We start from the raw sequence: 6,000 nt of genomic DNA, 5'->3' as shown, positions 1-6,000 counted from the left end.
GCTAGCTGGACAAAAGTTCCGTCTTTTATCCAAGTAATCTGTTGTGTAGTGACAGTTTAAGTGGTGTACGCGTTGCACCCCCTCGTTTTTGGTAGCCGTGGGCTAATTTTTACAGAAATACACTGTTTGAAAAGAAGTTCAAGTGTGTGTTTCTTCGGTCATTATATGCAGACGAAAGGATCCGGGAACTTTAAGTTACAATTTTCCCACGAAGAAATTATGGTTTACCGCTGTGACCAGTTGGAGCTGACTCAGCTGAAACCAACGCTGAACCAAAGACGTCAGTTGAAACAATCTGAAACCTTGAATGGCCGTTTTATAGTTTTTAGCCTTCATTATAATTTCAATCAATCGCCGTAGCCTATATGCCTGCAAACATCCAATTGGTCATGGACACTGCATATAGGGTTTTAAACCAGATTTCAAGTTTACTTTGCTTGCTTAGCAATTTTTATTCAAGCAAAATGTATTTTTTAAACATTCACAATTGATGAAAATGGCTGTTTCTTTTAATGTCTATTTTATTTTATGGCATATCGTATATGTCGTAGTATTAATAGTGGCGTAGCCAAGGGGGGGTTGGAGGTAACAACTCCCCTCCCTTTGGCACGCGTGTGACTCCACGATATTGAGAATGATGCTTTCAGTCTCTATGCCTCTAAAACAAAGCTTGCCTAATTTTAAACGAAACTGCATTAAAAGAGCGAGTTTTGCCAATACTAAATATTCAAATATCTCAGCCAGGAATTAGCAACAAGAAAACATAGAGACTTAATTAGCTTTATTACCAAAAAATGCCAAAGAAAACATGATCTTATCCTTTTGCTATGGCACCAGACAGCACCATTTTACAGGAATATTTTTGCCCACACTTTTGTTGAAAATGCTCTCAAAATACACCAAATTCAAAGTAATTTTTCAAAATTTTCTGGGGGCTGCCCTCCAGACCGCCGTCGGGCTTTGCCCGCCGGCCGTCAATTCCCCCCCTTTCAAAATTGCTGGCTACGCTACTGTCGTAGTATCATTGTTCATATCTATTTTATCTTTTTCTTTCTTTTTAATTGATTTTCAAATTTTCTGGCCCCCCCCGAAAAAAACTCCTAGATCCGCGCCTGCACATTGCACTTTTAGACATTCGTTTCGAGTAACAAACGAACCAAACTGAGTTGGTAATCAACAACGTCTGCAAGCGTTGTGTTGTATCAACATAAACATAAAGCGTAGCCAATGAAAGTAAAAGAATAGTTTTTTTGTGAAAGTGTGAGCATGGCCTTTAAAATGTCGTTTAATATCTTACAGTGCACTAAGCAATGAACGTTCAACAACAGCTCCATAAAATGAGCTAATTTCTTGTAGAATTTATGAATCAGCATGTTCCGTTGGTAGGTATACAAAACGTTTAGAAAACAAATAGCCTACAAGCCGTCGCTGAAACATCATCAAGCAAGATACGGAAATCCCATTAAAAATATATCCATGAAAACCCAAGCTGTCAAATAAGAGGACATTTGAGCATTTTTTAGTGTCCTCGGAGGACAATTCATTTTTCTTGAAAAAAGAGGACAAATCCACTTAAAAGAGGACGTATGGTAGCCCTATATAGATATACTTAGGTATATTTATTAACTATGGTGTCACACGAACAATCTTACGTGATCTTCACAAACAATAATAATTGAAGCATCATTTTGCAGGTTGATAGAAGAACTGTCGACCTGTAAATCTTCATACTAAAAACATTTGCTTTAACTTAGTGAAAAACTTTCGATAAGAAAGCAAACTAATGATTGAAATTGAAATACATACCTCAGCGTGCAGTTCGATTTGACACTTTAGCCTAGATCTTAATCTAACCAAATAAAGAGGTTCAAACCAGAAACGTTTGCAGCTTGAAACAATGTGAAAATAATCCTGAAGCTAAAACTGTATTTTCCCGTTTTTCACACTCATCAGTCATCGTTTTTTGATTGAATGGCACCGTATTGTCATTTATTTATCTACTCTATTTTCGGCTACACACTTGCCTGATTTTGTTGTTAGACTGTGGCTGTAGTGTATAGGCCTTTTGAAAGCATTTTCTTTAGCTGAAATGAAGTGTCCAAAAGTCAAAATGAGGGAATGCTGATGGATTTCACAGGTAGTATGGGAACTTGTGCCACTTTTGCAGTGCAGACCCCAGAGCCTATACAACTTGCATGTTTCGACTGTGAACTGTTTCTGGCAGATAAACCATTGATTGATTGATAGGTTGACGTATTCTTAGCCTATGCCTAAATAAAATGCCCTAGATAAAGATGAACTCCTAGGCCAGTACCTGAATAAATCAATCAATAATGCAATCTTCACTTTCAAAAATCCAAACCAGTTGGTTAAGCTTCAATCAATCAAGTTTATTTTTGGCTGTGGCTATATTTACACTATATAGTGTAATAATAGCCTCAATAGTGTTGCCAGATAAGGAATTCTGCCCTAATTTGAGAAAAGTTTAAAGCTGTTGAAAACAAAAACTTGTATTTTGGAATTTTTTTTTAGTCTTGGGCAAAGATCAAAACCCTAATCTTATTCCTAACTCTAACCCTTACCTTAATCCTTCCTAACTTTAATCCTAACTCTGGCAACACCTGATTTTAACAATGGCATCAAGTGTGGGAAAAGAGCCACTTCCTTTATTTTTTCATTCAGCAGCTTCAACAAAGTTATTGACTAGGGGTGTTCAATTTCGATTAAGGTGATATTCGAAATTCGTTTTCGTATCGGACATATTCGAAATTATAGCCGCGCTTTCGGCTGAACATGGTTGAAAGTAACGCGAGTGGCGCGAAATCTGTCTTGTTGCATTTTGCAAGTGAAAAAAGACTTCGACGCATGCGCATCGTCGATCACGTGACTATCGCACGCTCTCGCGGGTCCAACGGCCAGTCCTGCACACGTGCGTTGAGGGACAATACTGTAGCCAGAAATTGCCAGACCACTCTGACGGAACTCTTCTCCATGGGCAGGGTCCAGTCCAGACGGAAGACTCCAACAACAGTGATGATGATGAAATCAACTCAATCTCAAACGAAATTTCCTATTTTATGAAGCAGAAGCTTGCTTTTGGGCAACCTGATCCGCTTTCCTGGAGGAAAGCAAACGATCTATCGCTGCTGAAAAATCTAGCCGAGAAGGTGTTTGTCATCCCAGCGACCTCGGCTCCAGCGGAGGGATCGTTTTCAAAAGCTGGCCTGACCGTCTCGAAAGCTGGCCTGACCGTCTCGTCTTTTCTTTCACTTTTGTTATGGTTTAACGACACTGTGTAAAACATACGATAGCCTAACCCAAATTTATCATATTACTGTGACATGCCACTACTACATCCCAGCTGGCGATGCCTGTCGTTTTTGCATTAATTCAACGTTTGCTAACGTTGGATCAGTGTGGAGGTGACGAGTTTAGCTGACTGGGGTCTAAAATTATCGCTTTATCAACGCAAGTTTTATCAAAGCACGCTTGATATCTTCAAGATATAACTTCCCTGGGTATAATTGAATTTCCGCAAGATGATGATGTTGTTTTTGCTAGTTTGTTTTATTTGTTTTTGTCATTGTTTTCCTGTCGTCAAGTTATAGCCTATCTATTTTGTGAGTCGTGCAAGGCCTATGGTGCGTTGCGCTTGAAATGGCTTTGCCCGTGGTAGGATTTCTTTGTGGGGTTTTCTTTGCCTGCCTTGCTCTTCTTTACTATGAGCTAAACGCATCAAGACGTGTTCCCCTTACGACCATCAGCACTCTTGATAACGCACCATGGCCGATCTTCATAGCAACTGTCCATACAAATCTTAAATATATCAGCTAAAGCTATGTGGGCTAATAAAGCTATAGCCTAAATATATATATGTTGTTTATTTGTTTTTGTTTTTTTTTGTAACATTTTATTTTTCCTTTATATCTTAAATTTTTCTGGAGGTGTTGCGACCGTGCCAAATTTCTTTCAAATCAATAACTTACTTCGGTCTCAAGCACGTTTTAACGTTCGCGTTTGTCGCTTCTACCCTTTTTCTCGACCTTTGCTATGTTGACGTGTATTGTTTTGATATGATGGTCAGAAATAAAAACAACTGAACTGAACTAGGCCTATAAACATAGGAGTTGAGAGATTAGCAAAAACTTTTGTCTTGTAACCTTAACTGCATTTTGTAAACGTTATAAGTAGGTACTTCAGGAGATACTTAAGTAGGCACCTCAAAACAGTTGCTACCTACACTGTAGTAAGGTCACCAAGTGAACTTTCAGGAAGGTTACCTTAATTTGTAGTAATTGAATTATTATGCCTTACAACGCAGTGAATCCAAAAAGAATAAAAGAAAAAACTTACAATTAATCTAAAAAGCAGTATTATTTTCAAAGCTTGTTTTCAAAACCAACAACGCTTGTGTTTAACCTAGTTTAATAAAGGCTGAGGCGATATTTCCACTATATCATATAGTGTATTCTCAATAGTGTTGCCAGATAAAGAATTCTGCCCTAATTTGAGAAAATTTTAAAGCTGTTGAAAATAAAAACTTGTACTTTGGAGTTTTTTTTTAGTCCTGGGCAAAGATCAAAACCCTAATCTTATTCCTAACTCTAACCTTTACCTTAACCTTTTCTAACTTTAATCCTAACTCTGGCAACACCTGATTGTAACCATGGCATTAAGTGTGGAAAAATAGCCACTTCCTTTAATAAACCAGTCTTCGAAATTAGCCTCGGCAATCGGCAATTGCCGAGGTGATTACCGACGCAGATGCATGAATGGCGCATTAGCGTCGGCAATAAAAATGCTGAGGCCACACGAGCGCTTGTAAGGTTAGGGTTAGACAATCCTCCCAGTCGTTATGCCACAGCCATAGATTTGCTCCTTAGTCAACACCCTGATGGAGTTATGAGAAAGAGGCGTGTGGATGGGTATCAAAGCACAAAAGCGGCAAAACGTGGACGCTTCATTGCGAACGGCGAAGACAGTGTAGATTTACAGCCAAGCGATGAGCCTCTTGATGTGTCTGATTCCAGTGATGACGCGACAAACTCATCCTCCGATACAGTATCTGATGATTCTGACAATTAGTTCTTTATCAAACAGACTTTGTGTTGCTCGCAGTATCCCAGTTGTGCCGAAATTATGTTAGTGTACCGTATACTATACGTAAATCGAGGCAATCTTCTCGCAGGGAGCTATTAATTTGTTACTGGCACCTTGTTGAGCAATTAACATTATTTTATGATCATTCAACGTCACTAGATGTCGAATTAATGTAAAACAAACGTAAATTTCTCATTGGGCATCGTTGTTACGCAGTATAACCCACTGGAAAATTAAATCGATTTGTGCTGACTCGAACGTTGAATCAACCCAAAATTAACTTTCCCCCCGTGAGTTTTAACGTGAATTAACTCACTACTTTTGGTACATCACAACAAATCAAACAATGCGGTCGTGATAGATTACTCTAGTATATTTGTCGCTTCTCGTTTTACATGTTTTGGTACAATTTTTTCGTATTAAATGTTTACAGCAATTGCCAAGGCAATTTCACCTTTTGCTGTTTGGCCTCGGCAACGTTTTTGCCAAAGTAAAAATATGCTAATTTCAAAGACTGAATAAACCCAGGTGGTTTTTTGTGGAGCCTAGCCCACTCTGAATTTTGTAAGCAAGAATATTTTGTAGCAAAAAATGTAAGCTTTCATTCTCCTTTTGTGCCTTTTTTTGTAGATGAGACCTGATGTTTGTCCCTGCTAGCGGGGATTTGCCAAATTCTGCATCTCTTTCACCATGCTTCTTGATTCTTGTGGATGATTTTGTCCAGATTCCTTACACTGATATCTTCTCTCACCAACTCTATCCATTACTTTTTTGGTCTCCTAATTTTCTTTCTCTGGACAGAAATCATCTTCAATATCATTACTGGAGCTTTACCATCAGACATATGTCCCATACCATTGTCTCAGTCCATCTAATCTCCCAAAAGTTTTTTTTGGAGTC

The sequence above is a fragment of the Aplidium turbinatum genome, chromosome 9 (genome assembly GCF_918807975.1).
Source record: "Aplidium turbinatum chromosome 9, kaAplTurb1.1, whole genome shotgun sequence".
NCBI classification, from domain to species: Eukaryota; Metazoa; Chordata; class Ascidiacea; order Aplousobranchia; family Polyclinidae; genus Aplidium; species Aplidium turbinatum.
The sequence above is the reverse complement of the archived record's forward strand: the minus strand, read 5'-3'. Positions refer to the sequence as shown.